Source organism: Culex quinquefasciatus, chromosome 3 (assembly GCF_015732765.1).
Source record: "Culex quinquefasciatus strain JHB chromosome 3, VPISU_Cqui_1.0_pri_paternal, whole genome shotgun sequence".
NCBI lineage: Eukaryota > Metazoa > Arthropoda > Insecta > Diptera > Culicidae > Culex > Culex quinquefasciatus.
In genome coordinates this window covers 88,418,710-88,442,958 of record NC_051863.1, presented here as the reverse complement: position 1 = coordinate 88,442,958, position 24,249 = coordinate 88,418,710, and the positions used below count along the sequence as shown (strand labels likewise).

General features: G+C 39.3%; 1 protein-coding gene across 3 annotated transcripts in view; it reads left to right on the top strand.

Moving 5' to 3' along the window:
- LOC6051147 (homeobox protein unc-4) overlaps nucleotides 1-24,249 on the top strand; it is a 364,275-nt gene that overhangs the window by 68,595 nt on the left and 271,431 nt on the right. For 2 of the 3 annotated variants that reach the window (XR_005278300.1, XR_005278299.1), the window contains exons 4-5: nucleotides 21,624-21,830; nucleotides 21,892-22,336. The exons of the other annotated variant lie outside the window; for it this stretch is intronic. The gene's annotated coding sequence lies outside the window, so the exon portion shown is untranslated. The remainder of the gene's footprint in view (nucleotides 1-21,623; nucleotides 21,831-21,891; nucleotides 22,337-24,249) is intronic. 3 annotated transcript variants of the gene reach the window in all.

Sequence of the window (24,249 nt, the reverse complement as noted above, 5' to 3'; positions counted from 1 at the left end):
GTGACCGAACTGCAAGCAGTTCTTGCACTGGGTCACGTGCGGTTCTTTGTTCCGGTAGGCCACCCACCGGACGACGACTGGTCCCACTTTCTTTACCTTGCTACTCAACTCCTTCAAACTGGTGTGCCCCTTGGGGAAGAGCACGATGAAAGGCGTCTCATCGATGGCGGGAAGCTGCTGCTTCCGCCTGATGGCGTGTACTGCCAAGACGTCCAGCTGATGTTCCGTCTTGAGCAGCTCCTTGATGTAATCTGGTTCCGCGTTCGGGAGACCTCGCATTACTACCCGGTGCGGTCTCGCACTGCGCTTTCCGTGCGTGTAGAACTGCACCTTGTTCTTCTTCAGGTGGGCTTGCACCGTGTCGAAGTCATCGCTCGAGAAGCACGTAATTTTGGTGCCGTACCGCGTCAGTTTGTGTTCCGGCTCGACATCACATGTCGACATCCCTTCGCAAGGCGGGTGAAGCTCATTTCTTTCACCACCAGCGGCGGCTGCTTCTTCTCCCCGGCCGAATTGCCGGGTGCTGGAACCACGGGGGTGGTTTTTTCTGCTGCTGGGTTCGCATTGTTGTTGTTGTTGCTCTTCTCCGCTAGCGGGCTGAACTTGTTGTTGCTGAGCAGTTTCTCCACTTCCTGGCCATCGCCGACGTTGATCTCCTCGTTAGCCTTCCTGCGCCGAACCTTGATCACGGGACGAAATTCGCCCCCGTCCTCTCCTCCTCCTTCGGAGTTTTCCACCTCCATGCCCGTCGCCGCCTGCGTTTTGGGTTGGAACCCGTCCGGTTTCTCCCACACACTTTTCTTCATGGCCGCGTTCCAGTAGAACGGCCTTCCATCCTCGGTTCTATGCTCCGTCCACTCACTCTCCGCCGTCGCGGCCGCCGCCATGGCCGTCGGCGAAAGTTAAAAAAAACACCGTCAAAAACGCGCTCAAAAGACACACGTCTGCTCTGAGCAAGCTGTCAAACTAGAATGACTTATAGCACGTTACGTGACTTTAAGTTGAAAGTTATTGAAAGTTTGGGCATTGAACTTGAAACTTCTTTTGGGAAAATTATGATTGCAGCTGCATATTTGCCATTCCAATGCACCGGGAAAAAAAAAAATATTTCAAAGGGGATTTGAATAAACTTACTCGGCATAGATCTCGATTTTTGATCATCGGTGATTTTAATGCCAAACACCAATCTTGGAATAATTCAAAAGTAAATTCCAATGGTAAAATTCTATTCAGAGATTGCACTTCTGGTCTTTATTCGGTTTTATACCCGAATGGGCCAACTTGCTTTTCTTCTGTTAGAAATCCATCAACAATTGATCTGGTTTTGACAAATCAAAGTCAGTATTGTGGTCCTTCAGTGACTCATGCTGATTTTGATTCTGATCACCTTCCAGTAACTTTTTCACTTTCTCATGAAGCAGTTACCAGACCCAATAGTTCTGTGTTTAATTACCACAAAGCTAATTGGGACAGGTATCAGCATCATATTGAGAATAATTTAAATCATGATTTTATTTTAGAAACCAAAGCTGATATTGATTCAGCCTTGGAATCTTTAACTAATGCAATTTTGGATGCTAGGAATATTGCTATTCCTGAAGTCCAAGTCAAATTTGATTCTCCCATTATTGATGACGATCTTCAGCTTCTGATTCGTCTGGATAATGTTCGCCGAAGACAGTATCAACGTTCTCGTGATCCTGCACTGAAGCGAATTCAAAAAGATTTGCAAAAGGTTATTGACCACAGATTCACTCTTCTGTGAAATGAAAAGTTCGCAAGAGATGTCGAACAAATTAAACCTTATTCCAAACCTTTTGGAAACTTTCAAAGGTTCTTAAGAAACCTCAAAACCAATCCCTTCTTTAAAAGATGGTGATAATATTCTATTAACTAATGGGGAGAAAGCTCAAAAACTTGCTCAGCAGTTTGAGAGTGCTCATAATTTCAACTTAAATGTTTTGAGTCCTATTGAAGATCAAATTTCAATAGAATTTCAGAATATTGTTGAACAAGAATTTTCATCACATGAAGTTTTTAATACGGATCTGAATGAAATAAAATCTATTATCAAAAAATTTTAAAATATGAAAGACCCTGGTGAGGATGGCATTTTTTACATTTTAATTAAAAAATTACCTGAAGCAACTTCAAGTAGCTTGGTCAAAATTTGCAACAAATGTTTTGATTTGGCATATTTTCCCAGTAGTTGGAAAAATGCTAAAGTAGTTCCGATTTTGAAACCGGATAAGAATCCTGCTGAAGCCTCAAGCTATCGGCCCATTAGTTTGCTTTCATCTATTAGTAAATTATTCGAAAGAATAATTCTTAATAGAATGATGACGCACATTAATGAAAATTCAATTTTCGCTGATGAGCTGTTTTTGGATTTCGCCTTGGGCATTCAACTACTCATCAGTTGTTGAGAGTTTCAAATTTAATTCGTAGCAACAAATCTGAGGGCTTCCGATTTATATCGTGAAAATTATTCAAAATTATTTGACGGATCGTACTCTGCAGGTATGTTATCAGAATAGCAAATCTGATCAACTACCTGTACGTGCCGGCGTCCCTCAAGGAAGCATTTTGGGTCCAATTTTATACAATATTTTTACTTCTGACTTGCCTGATTTGCCCCCAGGATGTCAGAAATCACTTTTTGCTGATGATACAAGCATCTCCGCCAAAGGTAGAAGCCTTCGTGTCATCACAAGAAGATTACAAAAAAGCTTGGATATTTTTAATTCTTATTTGAAAGAATGGAAAATTACTCCAAATGCTGCAAAAACTCAACTTATTATTTTCCCTCACAAACCAAGGGCTGATTTACTTAAACCAAAAAGTCATCACATTATAAAGAAGAATGAGGTGAATTTAAAGTGGGAGGATCAAGTGAAATATCTTGGACTTGCTTTTGACAAAAATCTTACTTACAGGATCACATTGAAAGTATCCAGGTTAAATGTAACAAATATATTAAATGTTTTTATCCACTTATAAACAGGAATTCTAGACTTTGTCTCAAGAATAAACTGTTAATTTATAAACAAATTTTCAGACCTGACATGCTTTATGCTGTGCCGATCTGGACAAGCTGTTGCCTAACCAGGAAGAAAAAACTTCAGAGGATTCAGAACAAAATTCTGAAAATGATTCTGAAACTTCCTCCTGGTTCAGCACCAGTGAACTTCATCAATTAGCCGAAGTTGACACTTTGGATGTTATGTCCAATAAGATAATTGATGCATTTCGACAAAAATCATTGCAGTCTTCAGCTGCATTGATCCGCTCTTTATATAGTTTATAAGTTAGTTTTAAGGTATCCCTTTTCCCTTTTGTACATGTAGGACCTCCTACATTTGAAATCACTGAATAGCGAAAGCTACAATATTTCATGAATAAATGAAAGTTGCTAGTATTTAAAATTGAGGTGAAAAGTAATCGATTGTGATTTTTTTTATTTTTTTTAATTTATATTTATTCAGTTTTTCTCTTCCATGTACATTCATTCAGTTAAAATATTATTGAGTGTCCAATCACAATCGATTACTTTTCACCTCAATTTTAAATACTAGCAACTTTCATTTATTCATGAAGGTAACCGGCTTCGTGGCTTAATGGTTACGGCTTCTGCCTCACAAGCAGAAGGTTCAGGGACCAAATCCCGGTCGGTACATTTGAAATTTGAACTCAGGAATTTGAACTTTGAATATGAACAAAATTGAAAAAGAATCAGGTGGGATTCGAACTCACACCTTTGGATTGGTGGTCTGGGACGCTAGGCAGTCGGCCATCAGATGGTTTACACTCTAGTAGTGAATTGATCCGTAGTGTTGAAACATGCTATCTTCTCATATTAAATACGCGCTGATCCCTGATTTGCCTGAGGGGATTGGAAGTCTAAATATAGATCGAGTTTCCTTCAGATGCTTGCTTCTATGTTTAGGCGGGGCCGAACAATGCCCAGCGACCTCGGAATTGGACCGCAAGGAGCTCTGTCATTCTGAAACGGGTCGTTGGAAGCAGCGCGAGGGCTATCACCACCTAATACCCGGGACTGAGATATGTTGTATCAGCATTCGGCATATACAAAGCTGATATAAATTAAGCTTTCCCATAATATCGCTACCGGTTAGCGGGTATTGGATTGGACACACACACACACACACACACACAATAGCAACTTTCATTTATTCATGAAATATTGTAGCTTTCGCTATTCAGCATTTGGAGTAATTCAAGCTCAAAAACTCCAACAATCACGCTCTACCCTCATTGGAGACTCAAGCTCAAAACTCCAGCAATCACGCTCTAACCTCTCAGGGGACTCAAGCTCAAAAACTCCAGGAAACAACGCTCTACCCTCTCAGGGAACTCACGCTCAAACACTCCAACATCACTCTCTACCCTCACAGGGGACTCAAGCTAAAAACTCCAACAATCACGCTTTACCCTCACAGGGGACTCAAGCTCAAAAACTCCAACGCTCTCACAGGGACTCACGCTCAAAACTTCCGCAATCACGTTCTACCCTCACAGAGGATTCAAGCTCAAAACTTCAAAAATCACGCTCTATCCTCGCAGACTCAAGCACTCAAGCACAAAAACAACGACATTGTTGTTTTCAAGGTTCAACGAGATAATGTCCAGGCAAGTTTAATACGAGTCTTCCAGCTCAATGGTCGGCAAACAGATCGTTCATATTTTTCTGCTGAACGATAAAACAAGGAAACCTTAAAATCGCATACAAAACCGTTGAAAACTTTTATACAGCCTCTCAATTATTAACCAATTATAACCGCAAAACTAGCCCGAACCAATCCGGGCCTCTCACTAGAAGCAGTCCAAACATTATGCATTTAAATAACCCATGATCAAATCTCAACAACGTTAATCGTGTTGTTAAACAACAACTCTCGAGAAAAGTATTAGTCGTACATAACTCTTCAATTCCAGCACCGGTACTACAAAAATCGAAAATTCCGTCCAACATCGGACCGTCATCGGTCCAACAGTAAAGTGATTACTTTACAAAAACCTTCGTGAAAAGCCGGCCCACATTTATCTGTACTTTGTTCGTCTTACCTTAGCGGGGGAAACGCATCTACACAGATGTCATCTTTCAGTGTCTTGCGAACCTTCGAGGTGAACGGACACTAGAGCTGCGGTATTTTTAACTACCTAAGCTCAGAGTTAATTTAAAAAAAAATTCACAGTCTTTTTAAAGGCTACCTGAGTTATTTTCCCAAACTCTTAACAGTCTTTTTAAGACTAACCTGAAATTTTGTTGTATTTTACAAACGAAGCCATCTTTTTAACCCACCGGAGGTCGCGTACGTGTACTTTGTACACAGTTTGTAAGGGCACTTGTGAGAAAGGCGAAAACACGCGACTTTCCGAAGGTTAAGAGAACTTTGCTTGCAAAATGCGTCAAAACAAAGGTGTGTGTGTGTGTGTGTGTGTGTGTGTGTGTGTGTGTGTGTGTGTGTGTGTGTGTGTGTGTGTGTGTGTGTGTGTGTGTGTGTGTGTGTGTGTGTGTGTGTGTGTGTGTGTGTGTGTGTGCAACCTACCAAACGGGACCACGCGGCCACTTCTTACAAATTGAGTTGTTTCCATGTATTTTTTTAGATCTACATTCTATACATGCAAATAACTCGCATAGGCATTTGGAAGGTGTTAGCTCTGCCGAGCTTCGGAGACCCATTTCTACGCTGGCTAGCCGAGCGCGAGGTACTTCAGCATTATCGACAAGCCCCGCCCTGAAGAACGTTTGCACCAATCGGGTTCAAACGTTATTTAGAACTTCCGAACCCTTGTCAAATGGACAAGGACCCAGCGCGTATATAGTTTGATAGTAAGAATATTCCTAATTCCAGTCATCGCTCACCAAGTCGTGATGGCGTAGTGGTTAGCATTTTTGCTTACCAATCCAAAGGGCGAGGGATCGAACCCCGACTCAGGCGACTTTGATTTTTCGTTCATGTTCAGAGTTTCAAGATTAATATTTCCTATACTTCCTCGTTGGGAGCAGATGGGAATCGAACCCAGAACCATTCGCTTAGAAAGCGAACACTGTAACCAGTCAGCCACGGCCGCTGGATGAGATCAAAAACGAACTTAAGGTGTTGCTTGGCTTTGCCCCATCCCAAGTAATACCAATGAAGAAAAAATCAAACGGGAATATTTCTCGCTTTGGTTTGACTTCACAATTTTATCTGATTCATTTCAACAGAAATGAAATCAACAATTTGAAACTTTCGGACAAAGTTCAGTTTTTGTTCCATGTACGGGTAAAGTGGGAGCATTTTAAGAAACATGGCGGTAATGGCCAGAATCTGTATCTGAGAATTGCGCTATGGTTCCAAAATGCATGGTTTGCGGGGATTCTTCTCACGACAAGGACAATTGTCCGGTGAAAGAAGTCACCCAATTTAAATGTGCAAATTGTGGTGGAAATCACAAATCAAATTTCTGGGATTGCCCCATCAGAAAAAAGGTTTTGGATTCTCGTGCTAAGCATCAGCCGAAATCCAAACCGAAATTTTCTCAAAGTCAGGTTGTACCTGCATCTTTAAATCAAACGTTCGTGCTGTCTCACTCGAACAATGCTAGAAATACCCCTACCGTGGAAAAGTTAGGTAACAGCAATGGTATTTCTTATGCCAACGTCGTTTCGGGTTCGGGTTCATCCACGAATTTTAAATCCTCTACCAATCTTCCTGAAATTGGGCAGCTACCTACCTCAAATTTCATTTGAAAATGTTTCTGCTGGCAACGCTTTGGGATCTTCTGATCTCGGCGATGTTACGTTTGAAAAAATTACTTTTTTGCAAAACTCACTGTTTGGTTTGATTCAAACAATGAGTAATGCTACATCCATGATGGAAGCTATCCAGATTGGATTAAAATTTGCGAATGATGTTGTTCTTACCCTGAAGTTTAATCATGGATCTAAGTAATTCCATCAATATTATGAATTTTAATGCTCGCTCTTTAAAAGCGAAAGAAAATGAATTTTTCAACTTTTTACGAGTTCATAACGTGCATGTTGCTGTTATAACCGAAACATTTAAAAAAACTGGCACTTATTTGAAAAGTGATCCAGATTATAAAGTTATAACCAATAACAGAATGAATCGAAATGGCGGTGGAGTTGCAATAGTTATCCACCGTAGTATGACTTATAGCACGTTACGTGACTTTAAGTTGAAAGTTATTGAAAGTTTGGGCATTGAACTTGAAACTTCTTTTGGGAAAATTATGATTGCAGCTGGATATTTGCCATTCCAATGCACTGGGGAAAATAAAAATTATTTCAAAGAGGATTTGAATAAACTTACTCGGCATAGATCTCGATTTTTGATCATCGGTGATTTTAATGCCAAACACCAATCTTGGAATAATTCAAAAGTAAATTCCAATGGTAAAATTCTATTCAGAGATTGCACTTCTGGTCTTTATTCGGTTTTATACCCGAATGGGCCAACTTGCTTTTCTTCTGTTAGAAATCCATCAACAATTGATCTGGTTTTGACAAATCAAAGTCAGTATTGTGGTCCATTAGTGACTCATGCTGATTTTGATCCTGATCACCTTCCAGTAACTTTTTCACTTTCTCATGAAGCAGTTACCAGACCCAATAGTTCTGTGTTTAATTACCACAAAGCTAATTGGGACAGGTATCAGCATCATATTGAGAATAATTTAAATCATGATTTTGTTTTAGAAACCAAAGCTGATATTGATTCAGCCTTGGAATCTTTAACTTATGCAATTTTGGATTTGAAGACGAAGTATCTGCTGGCAGGAGGAACCGAGTTCCTTAGGACTCGCATAGGACCGAGCGTGACGATCGACGGCGACGAGTTCGAGGTTGTGGAGGAGTTTGTGTACCTCGGATCGTTGGTTACGTCGGACAACAACTGCAGCAGAGAAATTCGGAGGCGCATCATCACCGGTAGTCGTGCCTACTACGGACTCCACAAGACCTTACGGTCTGGTCACCTTTCCCGGCGTACAAAGTGTACCATGTACGAAACGCTGATAAGACCCGTCGTCCTCTACGGGCACGAGAGGCTCGTGAGGCAAGCTCTTGAAGTTTTCGAGCGACGAGTGCTTAGGACGATCTTTGGCGGCGTGCGTGAGAACACTGTATGGAGGAGAAGGATGAACCACGAGCTGGCGCAACTCTACGGCAAGCCAAGTATTCGGAAGGTCGCCAAGGCTGGCCGAATCCGGTGGGCCGGACACGTCGCAAGAATGCCGGACGCGCTGGATGCGCGCCAACCGAACCAGACTATCAATCCGGTGAAGTTGGTGTTTAATTCGGAGCCGGCTGGAACGCGGCGGAGGGGGGGCGCAACGTGCACGGTGGTTGAACCAAGTGGAGGAAGATCTGGAAAGTGTGGGAGTTCCGCAGCGGAATTGGAGAGTAGCAGCCCAGGACCGAGTCCAGTGGCAGCGCATCTGGAGACAGCTCATGACCCGGAGGTTGTACGAGCAGTAAAAGTAGGTAATTTTGGATGCTAGGAATATTGCTATCCCTAAAGTCCAAGTCAAATTTGATTCTCCCATTATTGATGACGATCTTCAGCTTCTGATTCGTCTGAAAAATGTTCGCCGAAGACAGTATCAACGTTCTCGTGATCCTGCACTGAAGCGAATTCAAAAAGATTTGCAAAAGGTTATTGACCACAGATTCACTCTTCTGCGATATGAAAAGTTCGCAAGAGATGTCGAACAAATTAAACCTTATTCCAAACCTTTTTGGAAACTTTCAAAGGTTCTTAAGAAACCTCAAAAAACAATCCCTTCTTTAAAATATGGTGATAATATTCTATTAACTAATGGGGAGAAATCTAATCTAATCTAATCAGACCCTAGCGCAGCCAATCTTTCGAAGGGATCCTGGAGAGTGCCTTAGGTTAGATGACGCCTAGCACTCTTCTTGTCATTTATTAACATTTGTAGTGCGCCATTGCATTAGAATGCATTGAAACATCACAAGCGTTAAACCGGCCAGGCCTACTGCGTAAAGCCGTATCGCAGAGATGACTCGTAATTGGGTTGAGTTTGAGCACTGAGTGTTCGAACAACAACACAATTCTGAATCGACAGGGGAGGAAGAAGCGTGGGGACACACCACCATACGCTCCGAGATTTGGTTGTATTCGTTGGGAGCACCATGCTAAGAAGGTTTGGTACTCCGGGACCCTCTGGGATGGGACATTGTATTTCCACGAATGCCCTGGACACTATTTGCCGTGGTTATAGCGCCACAACTCGCTATCTGTAACAGTAGTCCTAATTCCAGTCCACGCTCACCAAGTCGTCATGGCCTAGTGGTTAGCATTTTTGCTTACCAATCCAAAGGACGGAGGATCGAACCCCGCCTCGAGCGACTTTAATTTTTGTTCGTATTCATCATTTCAAATTTATGTGTTTTTAACTTTCTCGTTGGGAGCAGATGGGAATCGAACCCAGAACCATTCGCTTACAAAGCGAACGCCGTAACCAGTCAGCCACGGCCGCTCCCTTGGAGCTGTTTTTGGATTTCGCCTTGGGCATTCAACTACTAATCAGTTGTTGAGAGTTTCAAATTTAATTCGTAGCAACAAATCTGAGGGCTTCCGATTTATATCGAGAAAATTATTCAAAATTATCGTACTCTGCAGGTATGTTATCAGAATAGCAAATCTGATCAACTACCTGTGCGTGCTGGCGTCCCTCAAGGAAGCATTTTGGGTCCAATTTTATACAATATTTTTACTTCTGACTTGCTTGATTTGCCCCCAGGATGTCAGAAATCACTTTTTGCTGATGATACAAGCATCTCCGCCTTCGTGTCATCACAAGAAGATTACAAAAAAGCTTGGATATTTTTAATTCTTATTTGAAAGAATGGAAAATTACTCCAAATGCTGCAAAAACTCAACTTATTATTTTCCCTCACAAACCAAGGGCTGATTTTCTTAAACCAAAAAGTCATCACATTATAAAGAAGAATGAGGTGAATTTAAAGTGGGAGGATCAAGTGAAATATCTTGGACTTGCTTTTGACAAAAATCTTACTTACAGGGATCACATTGAAAGTATCCAGGTTAAATGTAACAAATATATTAAATGTTTTTATCCACTTATAAACAGGAATTCTAGACTTTGTCTCAAGAATAAACTGTTAATTTATAAACAAATTTTCAGACCTGACATGCTTTATGCTGTGCCGATCTGGACAAGCTGTTGCCTAACCAGGAAGAAAAAACTTCAGAGGATTCAGAACAAAATTCTGAAAATGATTCTGAAACTTCCTCCCTGGTTCAGCACCAGTGAACTTCATCAATTAGCCGAAGTTGACACTTTGGATGTTATGTCCAATAAGATAATTGATGCATTTCGACAAAAATCATTGCAGTCTTCAGCTGCATTGATCCGCTCTTTATATAGTTTATAAGTTAGTTTTAAGGTATCCCTTTTCCCTTTTGTACATGTAGGACCTCCTACATTTGAAATCACTGAATAGCGAAAGCTACAATATTTCATGAATAAATGAAAGTTGCTAGTATTTAAAATTGAGGTGAAAAGTAATCGATTGTGATTGGACACTCAATAATATTTTAACTGAATGAATGTACATGGAAGAGAAAAACTGAATAAATATAAATTAAAAAAAAAAATAAATAAAAAATCACGCTCTACCCTCACAGGGGACTCAAGCTCAAAACTCCAGCAATCACGCTCTACCCTCTCTGGAGACTCATGAGCATGAGCATGAGCATGAGCATGGTTGACTGCCAATGAGCTGCTACTCCGTTATTGACAGATCAGCTGAAGTTAAACAATGAATCAAAAATGATCAGTGGGAGCCAACCATCCGTTCACTGTTTAGCCCCTGAAGACCCCGACTTTATTAGTCAATACCGGCGCCCTCCCAAGAAGCCTGCAGTTCAACGAAAGGGAGGAATGTTAGTCCGATAGTTGAAGTTGCAGACTCATCAAGCACACAGTTTTTCGCTATATGCTTGTTGATACCGCTTGAGACCGTTGAATCCACAGCATCTCCTTCAAGCATCACGTGATTATTATTTTTTTGGGTTAGTAGGATAAGGTATTGGCTTTTCGATGCCTACCGAGCTACGATGCTATGGGGAGGACTTTCATAACAGACCCGTCGGCGAGCCTTCCGAGCAACGATGCTATGGGAAGGTCTTTCTGGTTAACACACAAAATCACTCACTCACAATTATTTCACTCCACTATTAATTAATCCAAAATGTCAGTGCGTCTTTCGATCATTATATATAAATGGCTTTTTACCATAAAAAATAAAACCTTATTCGAAAAAACTATACACAATTTACCCGACGCCGTGCCTTCCGATCAACGATGATATAGGAAGGGCTTTTAAAATCACAAAACAATTAATTAAGATCACAAAAAAATCACAAAAAACACCAATTACTCACAAAAATTACGCTCAAGACACAAATAATTCAGTAAGGCATGCTATTATTCGATCACCACAATCACTCACCCCATACGAATAGCGACACAAAAGCACACAAAAAAAAATTAACCTGCATAATCACGACTTCGCGTCCCTACTTCCAGCGCACCAATGATGCTATTATTCGATTACCACAATCACTCACCCCATACGAATAGCGACACAAAAGCACAAAAAAAAAATTTACCTGCATAATCACGACTTCGCGTCCCTACTTCCAGCGCACCAATGATGCTATTATTCGATTACCACAATCACTCACCCCATACGAATAGCGACACAAAAGCACACCAAAAAAATTAACCTGCACAATCACGACTTCGCGTCCCCACTTCCAGCGCACCAATGATGCTATTATTCGATTACCACAATCACTCACCCCATCCGAATAGCGACACAAAAGCACACCAAAAAAATTAACCTGCACAATCACGACTTCGCGTCCCCACTTCCAGCGCACCAATGATGCTATTATTCGATTACCACAATCACTCACCCCATCCGAATAGCGACACAAAAGCACACCAAAAAAATTAACCTGCACAATCACGACTTCGCGTCCCCACTTCCAGCGCACCAATGATGCTATTATTCGATTACCACAATCACTCACCCCATACGAATAGCGACACAAAAGCACACAAAAAAAATTAACCTGCATAATCACGACTTCGCGTCCCTACTTCCAGCGCACCAAAGATGCTATTATTCGATTACCACAATCACTCACCCCATTCGAATAGCGACACAAAAGCACACCAAAAAAATTAACCTGCACAATCACGACTTCGCGTCCCCACTTCCAGCGCACCAATGATGCTATTATTCGATTACCACAATCACTCACCCCATACGAATAGCGACACAAAAGCACACAAAAAAAATTAACCTGCATAATCACGACTTCACGTCCCTACTTCCAGCGCACCAATGATGCTATTATTCGATTACCACAATCACTCACCCCATACGAATAGCGACACAAAAGCACACCAAAAAAATTAACCTGCACAATCACGACTTCGCGTCCCCACTTCCAGCGCACCAATCTACCCTCTCAGGAGACTCATGCTCAAAAACTCCAACAATCACGCTCTACCCTCATAGGAGACTCAAGCTCAAAACTCCAGCAATCACGCTCTACCCTCTCAGGGGACTCAAGCTCAAAAACTCCAGGAAACAACGCTCTACCCTCTCAGGGAACTCACGGTCAAACACTCCAACATCACTCTCTACCCTCAGAGGGGACTCAAGCTAAAATCTCCAACAATCACGCTCTACCCTCATAGGAGACTCAAGCTCAAAACTCCAGCAATCACGCTCTACCCTCACAGGGGACTCAAGCTCAAAAACTCCAACGCTCTCACAGAGGATTCAAGCTCAAAACTTCAAAAATCACGCTCTATCCTCGCAGACTCAAGCACTCAAGCACAAAAACAACGACATTGCTGTTTTCAAGGTTCAACGTGATAATGTCCAGGCATGTTTAACACGAGTCTTCCAGCTCAATGATCGGCAAACAGCTCGTTCATATTTTTCTGCTGAACGATAAAACAAGGAAACCTTAAAATCGCATACAAAACCGTTAAAAAGTTTTATACAGCCTCTCAATTATTAAACAATTTTAACCGCAAAACTAGCCCGAACCAATCCGGGCCTCTCACTAGAAGCAGTCCAAACATTATGCATTTAAATAACCCATGATCAAATCTCAACAACGTTAATCGTGTTGTTAAACAACAACTCTCGAGAAAAGTATTAGTCGTACATAACTCTTCAATTCCAGCACCGGTACTACAAAAATCGAAAATTCCGTCCAACAACTGACCGCCATCGGTCCAACAGTAAAGTGATTACTTTACAAAAACCTTCGTGAAAAGCCGGCCCACATTTATCTGCACTTTGTTCGTCTTACCTTAGCGGGGGAAACGCATCTACACAGATGTCATCTTTCAGTGTCTTGCGAACCTTCGAGGTGAACGGACACTAGAGCTGCGGTATTTTTAACTACCTAAGCTCAGAGTTATTTCAAAAAAATTCACAGTCTTTTTAAAGACTACCTGAGTTATTTTCCCAATTTCCCATTTTCAAGACTAACCTGAAATTTTGTTGTATTTTACAAACGAAGCCATCTTTTTAAGAGAACTTTGCTTGCAAAATGCGTCAAAACAAAGGTGTGTGTGTGTGTGTGTGTGCAACCTACCAAAACGGGACCACGCGGCCACTTCTTACAAATTGAGTTGTTTCCATGTATTTTTTTAGATCTACATTCTATACATGCAAATAACTCGCATAGGCATTTGGAAGGTGTTAGCTCTGCCGAGCTTCGGAGACCCATTTCTACGCTGGCTAGCCGAGCGCGAGGTACTTCAGCATTATCGACAAGCCCCGCCCTGAAGAACGTTTGCACCAATCGGGTTCAAACGTTATTTAGAACTTCCGAACCCTTGTCAAATGGACAAGGACCCAGCGCGTATATAGTTTGATAGTTCCTAATTCCAGTCATCGCTCACCAAGTCGTGATGGCGTAGTGGTTGGCATTTTTGCTTACCAATCCAAAGGGCGAGGGATCGAACCCCGACTCAGGCGACTTTGATTTTTCGTTCATGTTCAGAGTTTCAAGATTAATATTTCCTATACTTCCTCGTTGGGAGCAGATGGGAATCGAACCCAGAACCATTCGCTTAGAAAGCGAACACTGTAACCAGTCAGCCACGGCCGCTGGATGAGATCAAAAACGAACTTAAGGTGTTGCTTGGCTTTGCCCCATCCCAAGTAATACCAATGAAGAAAAAATCAAACGGGAATATTTCTCGCTTTGGTTTGACTTCATAATTTTATCTGATTCATTTCAACAGAAATGAAATCAACAATTTGAATCTTTTGGACAAAGTTCAGTTTTTGTTCCATGTACGGGTAAAGTGGGAGCATTTTAAGAAACATGGCGGTAATGGCCAGAATCTGACCCAGTGCCGGCGTTGCCATGAATTCGGTCACGGTACTGATCATTGCGCCATGGTTCCAAAATGCATGGTTTGCGGGGATTCTTCTCACGACAAGGACAATTGTCCCGTGAAAGAAGTCACCCAATTTAAATGTGCAAATTGTGGTGGAAATCACAAATCAAATTTCTGGGATTGCCCCATCAGAAAAAAGGTTTTGGATTCTCGTGCTAAGCATCAGCCGAAATCCAAACCGAAATTTTCTCAAAGTCAGGTTGTACCTGCATCTTTAAATCAAACGTTCGTGCTGTCTCACTCGAACAATGCTAGAAATACCCCTACCGTGGAAAAGTTAGGTAACAGCAATGGTATTTCTTATGCCAACGTCGTTTCGGGTTCGGGTTCATCCACGAATTTTAAATCCTCTACCAATCTTCCTGAAATTGGGCAGGTACCTCAAATCTCATTTGAAAATGTTTCTGCTGGCAACGCTTTGGGATCTTCTGATCTCGGCGATGTTACGTTTGAAAAAATTACCTTTTGCAAAACTCACTGTTTGGTTTGATTCAAACAATGAGTAATGCCACATCCATGATGGAAGCTATCCAGATTGGATTAAAATTTGCGAATGATGTTGTTCTTACCCTGAAGTTTAATCATGGATCTAAGTAATTCCATCAATATTATGAATTTTAATGCTCGCTCTATAAAAGCGAAAGAAAATGAATTTTTCAACTTTTTACGAGTTCATAACGTGCATGTTGCTGTTATAACCGAAACATTTAAAAAAAACTGGCACTTATTTGAAAAGTGATCCAGATTATAAAGTTATAACCAATAACAGAATGAATCGAAATGGCGGTGGAGTTGCAATAGTTATCCACCGTAGTATGACTTATAGCACGTTACGTGACTTTAAGTTGAAAGTTATTGAAAGTTTGGGCATTGAACTTGAAACTTCTTTTGGGAAAATTATGATTGCAGCTGCATATTTGCCATTCCAATGCACTGGGGAAAATAAAAATTATTTCAAAGGGGATTTGAATAAACTTACTCGGCATAGATCTCGATTTTTGATCATCGGTGATTTTAATGCCTAACACCAATCTTGGAATAATTCAAAAGTAAATTCCAATGGTAAAATTCTATTCAGAGATTGCACTTCTTATTCGGTTTTATACCCGAATGGACCAACTTGCTTTTCTTCTGTTAGAAATCCATCAACAATTGATTTGGTTTTGACAAATCAAAGTCAGTATTGTGGTCCTTCAGTGACTCATGTTGATTTTGATTCTGATCATCTTCCAGTAACTTTTTCACTTTCTCATGAAGCAGTTATCAGACCCAATAGTTCTGTGTTTAATTACCACAAAGCTAATTGGGACAGGTATCAGCATCATATTGAGAATAATTTAAATCTTGATTTTGTTTTAGAAACCAAAGCTGATATTGATTCAGCCTTGGAATCTTTAACTAATGCAATTTTGGATGCTAGGAATATTGCTATTTCTAAAGTCCAAGTCAAATTTGATTCTCCCATTATTGATGACGATCTTCAGCTTCTGATTCGTCTGAAAAATGTTCACCGAAGACAGTATCAACGTTCTTGTGATCCTGCACTGAAGCGAATTCAAAAAGATTTGCAAAAGGTTATTGACCACAGATTCACTCTTCTGCGAAATGAAAAGTTCGCAAGAGATGTTGAACAAATTAAACCTTATTCCAAACCTTTTTGGAAACTTTCAAAGGTTCTTAAGAAACCTCAAAAACCAATCCCTTCTTTTTTTTTATTCTAAACTTATTTTTTATTAGGTCCTCTTAGGTGCTAAGACCAGGTTAGGACCGAGGATCGATCAACATATTAATTATACACATCAAAAACAACTCCTCACATTCCATACTTGGAGATCATGTAACTGACTATGGTTACTTGGTCCAAGCGGGTCTTGCAGGTCTTGAACCTGCCGATGGACTCGGAGAAAATGCCCCACAGCTCAGCCGAACTGTAAAGTACCTCCCCGGCTTCCTCCTCCGTAGCTCCACCGTCTCGGGAGCCACCGCTTCCTTTGCTGCTTCCTGCGGGTCGAGGGCGATCCTTCGATTTTCCGTCCGGAACTGTGCCCGGCAGCGGCTGGAACTCCGCCGGCGTGAACGCCGGAACTGCTGCAATCCCTTCTTTAAAAGATGGTGATAATATTCTATTAACTAATGGGGAGAAAGCTCAAAAACTTGCTCAGCAGTTTGAGAGTGCTCATAATTTCAACTTAAATGTTTTGAGTCCTATTGAAGATCAAATTTCAATAGAATTTCAGAATATTGTTGAACAAGAATTTTCATCACATGAAGTTTTTAATACGGATCTGAATGAAATAAAATCTATTATCAAAAATTTTAAAAATATGAAAGCCCCTGGTGAGGATGGCATTTTTTACATTTTAATTAAAAAATTACCAGAAGCAACTTTAAGTAGCTTGGTCAAAATTTGAAACAAATGTTTTGATTTGGCATACTTTCCCAGTAGTTGGAAAAATGCCAAAGTAGTTCCGATTTTGAAACCGGATAAAAATCCTGCTGAAGCCTCAAGCTATCGGCCCATTAGTTTGCTTTCATCTATTAGTAAATTATTCGAAAGAATAATTCTTAATAGAATGATGACGCACATTAATGAAAATTCAATTTTCGCTGATGAGCTGTTTGGATTTCACCTTGGGCATTCAACTACTCATCAGTTGTTGAGAGTTTCAAATTTGATTCGTAGCAACAAATCTAAGGACTATTCTACTGGCGCTGCTCTTCTAGACATAGAAAAAGCATTTGACAGTGTTTGGCATAAAGGTTTGATTGCGAAATTGAAAAGGTTTAATTTTCCGATTTATATCGTGAAAATTATTCAAAATTATTTGACGGATCGTACTCTGCAGGTATGTTATCAGAATAGCAAATCTGATCAACTACCTGTACGTGCCGGCGTCCCTCAAGGAAGCATTTTGGGTCCAATTTTATACAATATTTTTACTTCTGACTTGCCTGATTTGCCCCCAGGATGTCAGAAATCACTTTTTGCTGATGATACAAGCATCTCCGCCAAAGGTAGAAGCCTCCGTGCCATCACAAGAAGATTACAAAAAAGCTTGGATATTTTCAATTCTTATTTGAAAGAATGGAAAATTACTCCAAATGCTGCGAGAACTCAACTTATTATTTTCCCTCACAAACCAAGGGCTGATTTTCTTAAACCAAAAAGTCATCACATTATAAAGATGAATGAGGTAAATTTAAAGTGGGAGGATCAAGTGAAATATCTTGGACTTGCTTTTGACAAAAACCTTACTTACAGGGATCACATTGAAAGTATCCAGGTTAAATGTAACAAATATATTAAATGTTTTTATCCACTTATAAACAGGAATTCTAGACTTTGTCTCAAGACAAACAAATTATTCGCTCTACAGCATTGCCTTGGCGTTTTCGATTCCGAGATTCCTAATCGAAACTAGGTGTTCGAAGGCTTGATTGTTGAAGCAATTGCAAACCTCTTTTTACACCTTAGTTTCCATCCACCCCGGGATTCGAACTGACGACCTTTGGATTGTTAGTCCAACTGCCTACCAGCGACTCCACCGAGGGAGGACCCAGGAGACGACTCCCGAGCAGGGGTAAATAACACGGGAATACCAAATTTTGGTATTACTTGGGCTAATAACAGCGACCAAAATGTGCCCTTGGTTGCCCAGTAATAGATGGTAAAATACCATGAAATCATACCAAAGTCTTGTATGTGAAAGGGCACAACAATACCAAAGGTGCCCAGGTATTTAAAAACGTGGGTTTTATAGAAAACCTAGATGTATGGGTATCAAAAGATCGGAAATTTTATGCCCTTTCCGATGCCACATAGGTTGACTTGTGAATTGTGGACCGGTTCGGATGCCGGCGGATTTTCCGACGACGTAATTCCGGGTTGGTACGAAATTCCAACGAAAAATCTATTCTAGCGATACAAAGACCCCCAAAACGGTGTTATACCCACTCCAGAATGTTTATTTAGCAATTCTATGATAACATATTGACATTTAGTTAAATTGAAAGTTTGCAAAATTAAGTTTAGATAAGTTTTATATAGAATTTTCAGAGTTATATAAACTTTTATACTAAGTAATTAGTAAACTTTATATTCAATCTAAATTATTTTTTTAATCAGTCAAGGATGCCTATTTGGAGTTGGGAGACTGGATTTATGGTGATTTGTCAACAAATAACTTTAAAAGTGTTAATTTTTCGAAAGGTTTACAAACTTTTTTTGCACCTTTTTTATTTTTGTAATAGTATTTGTTATATAACTTTTTATGAAAAACATCTTTTCATGAGCTTTTTGCAGCAAAATGTTCGGCATGAGTTTCTGAACAAAACTTAGTACTAGGTTTATGTCAACATTAAATTGTTTACATGTTTCATCACAAAATGTGCATAGTGTCCAAGGGTGTAAATACTTTTTTACATACTGTACATGGAAGAGAAAACTGAAAAAAACAGATGCCATCTTTTTTCTCCTTTTAACTTTTTTCTTTCGGGGCTACTGTAAACTTTCATCCAAAAAACCACCCAAACACAGCACAAGAAAAAAACAAAAATCGCCACTATGTCTTTCCCCACAACACAGTTCGTTTGTAACCTCTGCTGCCACCAAGGTCACAGGCGTCAGATTTTCAACACTGCTGCAACTTCAAGAAAAAAAAACACCGACGCCATCATGGCGGCTGCTCATAGCCGCACGCCAAACAATAGGTCTATTCCCGTACTGCAGAATTCTGCAATTCTGCACAAAAACGGCAGCAGAGCGTTCCCGTACTTTTCTGCAACAAAAGTAACTTTTCTCTCAGGTAGAACTTCTGCAGTGAGAGAGGTAGAAGTTGCAGCAAAACCGTTCCCGTACTTTTCTGCAAGCTCTCTCTTCTCTTTCTTGTCGAAAAGTTACTGCAATTTGGTGTGATGGATGTTTAGTACACGCTTACATAAAGTTTGCAAGTTGGGTGAAATCATGCATTTTATTACTAGTTGCAATAAATTTTATGTTTTATTATTACTAAATTGAAGTAGCCTTTTTAAAGGGACGTTTGTAAATTTTGAATTAATGTATTTTTGGCGTAGTTTTTTTAATGTCTGTTTTTATCAAAGTTTTTATTGAGAACGATTTCAGGCTTAGTTCATTAATGTAAATGATATAGCGATTTTTTTAGTGTTAATATTTTAACCTGACAAAAAAAGATAACTAAAGTCAGTATTACAGCACGGCTAATAGCTCAACCAAAAAAATGTATTATAAAAACAAATTGTTTTAAAAAACTTTTAAAAGACACATTTCTTTTGTGTTTAATAATTTCAAATAAATATTTGTTTAGGAATAATTATTGAACTTCAATTTATTTTGAATAGACTAAATATGTGTGTTTAAATAATAGGTCAATTTAATTGGCAAATAATAAATTGTACTTTTAACGGTGCTACCAAATTGTATTCTTATATGAACCAAAAAATTTGATGTATTTTTGTCGAATTCTTCTATTTTAAGAAATTTAAATTCTAAAATTCCTCAATGCCACCATCTTGAATCATAAGTACTTAAGTACATTTTTTTTGAGTCATATTTTAGGTTAGAAGCTCAGTTTAGAGGTTGGAAACATTGACAAGTTCTTCGGAAAATAGAATACTAACTGTTTATATTTTTAAAATATTTGAATTTTAAAATGTTTGATTCACAGAATTTTAATACTATACTTATTTTTGAAATTTTTTAGAATCTTTAAATATTTTTAATAAGTATCTGACTTTTTTTTAAGTTTCTCAATTTGAAAATATAAGTTTTTGTTAAATATTTTTAATCATAAATTTCTTAATGTCCAGATTTCTAAATTTATGAGTTTGTGATTCACTTTTTTTTTAAATTTGTCAATTTCGCTGCGTCACCGTTGTTCTTCCATGTGACTTCCAGTCATAATTTATTTATGTTATCCTGAATAACCTTTCAAACATATTGCTATTAAAACGTGTATTTATGGTCGCTTCTATATTAAACCTTTGTTTGTCATTTTTTAATTATATTTGTAAAACGTACCTGCAACTCTCATTGATATTTTTTTTACCTAATGTAAATTTTTTAAATAATTTCCAATGTATACTTTCTACCTAAGCATAATTAATTTCTTGTTACCTAATAAATGGTACATGCTTGATCTTTTAAATAAAATGTTGAGTTGAATAAAAAAATGCCCCTGTTCTAGAGGTAAACTCCTTTCAATTACTATTTTTCTCAATCCCTTTATTTTATTGTTTTGAAATAATTAAAAAACTTTAACACCCAATTTGAGTAAATCCACTCAACTGTGTACAATATTGCAGAAAAAGTACTGGAACGCGCTACCCAGGCAAAATTTTTGCTGCTACTCTCCTTGCAGAACTTCTGCAAAAGAGAGATGAAGAGAACGAGCTGAAAAGTACGGGAACGTGCTGCAAAAAAGTGACTTATGCTGGCTGCAGAATTCTGCAGGAGCTGCAGAAATTCTGCAAGTACGGGAATAGACCTAATCTCACAAACACAGCTGCTGTAAATTTTCTTCTTAAACCATCAAACACAACTGAAGGAAGTGAAAAATCGCCACTCCGTCATTCCAAACAATAAAGCTCGGCTGCAAATCTTCTGCTACCACCATGGTCAAACAAAAACCGACGCCATCATGGCTGCTGCTGCTGCACTGCAAATACGTTTCGCCTAGCATTTTCACAAAATTACTCTACACACTCGCGATGGGAGCAATTGCTGCGCCATTGTCGTGACTTTCACCCGATTTATTCCACGATTTACCAATATTTCGGATTCAAATAACAAGACGCGTCTTTTCATGCCCAAGCAAAATACACGACTGATTTATTTCTCGTTTTCTCACGCACACATTCTCAACTTCTCTTTCGGCTGACCTGCTCTCTAATTACGCTACATGAACGCTCTCTTTTCTCACTCTTTCTCTCTTCTCTGCCACACTCATTCACTACACCCCCCTTTGTAATTGCAGCCCCCCGCTCCCCGACCACCTCATTACACACCAGATTCGTTAATTCGAATAGAACTGATTTGCGGACATACGGATTAGCAAAATTCGAGTTAACTCGTATTGTTGTTTCAGATTTCTGCTGCAGGCATTAAAATACTATCAACTAATTGTCCCAGCATAGATAGTTTAATCATACGCGAATGTCCCATGTTTGGTGATGATGCCGTCGAGGTCATAACGGAATCTTTACCATATTTGACATCCTTTGACATAAGCAATTCAAGTGCAATCACGCTGAATAGTATAAGGTTAATATTAACGCGGCTCAGGTGCCTCTGCGTAAGTGTGTTCATTTAATTAGTAAATAAAAACTGAAAATTACTCATATTTTCACTTTCAGACTCTTCGAATAGATGATTGCCCAAAGATTTTAAAACAGTGGCGCAATGCTTCGCAGTATATTGGCAATTTATTATCTTTGCGAAACTTTTATCACAAATATCCCGAATTTTTCATTTATGATCTTCCCAGCGATTTTGTTACACAATATGAAAGCGATGATGATTGCTTCGATTACGATAGTGCAAACGATGCTTCGAACTCGGAAAACTTAGACGATGTAGAAGATCTATTTATTGCATTGAATGAACAGCTTGTAGATGTAGACAATGAAATTATTCGTAATGCGGTTGAAGATGCAGAAATTATTATTATTAGCGATGATGATGAAGATTGATTTTTTTTAAATCAAATTGTTTAATCAAAACTCTGCTTTGAAAGCAAGAAGACTGTTTGTTGGCGACGTAAAATATTAGGACTTCTTGTAGCAAACTCTGGGATTTGTGGTAGAGTATAGCTCAAAGCTAAAATATATATTTAAATTTAACCTTCGGGAAGTCGCGCTAGTGTACTTTGTGCACCAGATTTGGAAAACTTCGAAAAACAATTGTTTTTCATGAAATAATCAAGCCGTAGCCTTGATATATGCTCAAGATAAACCTTTTTTACTTACGGAAACAAGTTGACCTAAGTCATTGTATAGTTAAAACTATTTTTAATATATTTTTTAAAATAGCGTTTTTGAGTTGGTGCACAAAGTACACCAGCGCGACTGCTCGTGTAAGTATTTTTTTTTTTTTGGTGGAATGAATACCGGAAGTTACACATTGTTTTTATGAGTCTCAATCTGGATTAATTGACCCCAACACTGTTGCATTGTATTCAGGGGGGGCCTCTTATAACGACTCAATGCATATATGGGATCTGAGTGTGGTCCGGTGGCCCTTGGGGATGTTCCGAAGAGGGGACATATCCGAAATTGCGGTCCGCTATGCTGAAGTTAAACAATAAATCAAAAATGATCAGTGGGAGCCAACCATCCGTTCACTGTTTAACCTCTGAAGATCCCTACTTTATTAGTCAATACCGGCGCCCTCCCAAGAAGCCTGCAGTTCAACGAAAGGGAGGAATGTTAGTCCGATAGTTTAAGTTGCAGACTCATCAAGCACACAGTTTTTCGCTATATACTTGTTGATACCGCTTGAGACCGTTGAATCCACAGCATCTCCTTCAAGCATCACGTGATTATATTTTTTTTGGGTTAGTAGGATAAGGTATTGGCTTTTCGATGCCTCCCGAGCTACGATGCTATGGGGAGGACTTTCATAACAGACCATAACAGGATGGCATTTTTTACATTTTAATTAAAAAATTACCAGAAGCAACTTTAAGTAGCTTGGTCAAAATTTGAAACAAATGTTTTGATTTGGCATACTTTCCCAGTAGTTGGAAAAATGCCAAAGTAGTTCCGATTTTGAAACCGGATAAAAATCCTGCTGAAGCCTCAAGCTATCGGCCCATTAGTTTGCTTTCATCTATTAGTAAATTATTCGAAAGAATAATTCTTAATAGAATGATGACGCACATTAATGAAAATTCAATTTTCGCTGATGAGCTGTTTGGATTTCACCTTGGGCATTCAACTACTCATCAGTTGTTGAGAGTTTCAAATTTGATTCGTAGCAACAAATCTAAGGACTATTCTACTGGCGCTGCTCTTCTAGACATAGAAAAAGCATTTGACAGTGTTTGGCATAAAGGTTTGATTGCGAAATTGAAAAGGTTTAATTTTCCGATTTATATCGTGAAAATTATTCAAAATTATTTGACGGATCGTACTCTGCAGGTATGTTATCAGAATAGCAAATCTGATCAACTACCTGTACGTGCCGGCGTCCCTCAAGGAAGCATTTTGGGTCCAATTTTATACAATATTTTTACTTCTGACTTGCCTGATTTGCCCCCAGGATGTCAGAAATCACTTTTTGCTGATGATACAAGCATCTCCGCCAAAGGTAGAAGCCTCCGTGCCATCACAAGAAGATTACAAAAAAGCTTGGATATTTTCAATTCTTATTTGAAAGAATGGAAAATTACTCCAAATGCTGCGAGAACTCAACTTATTATTTTCCCTCACAAACCAAGGGCTGATTTTCTTAAACCAAAAAGTCATCACATTATAAAGATGAATGAGGTAAATTTAAAGTGGGAGGATCAAGTGAAATATCTTGGACTTGCTTTTGACAAAAACCTTACTTACAGGGATCACATTGAAAGTATCCAGGTTAAATGTAACAAATATATTAAATGTTTTTATCCACTTATAAACAGGAATTCTAGACTTTGTCTCAAGACAAACAAATTATTCGCTCTACAGCATTGCCTTGGCGTTTTCGATTCCGAGATTCCTAATCGAAAC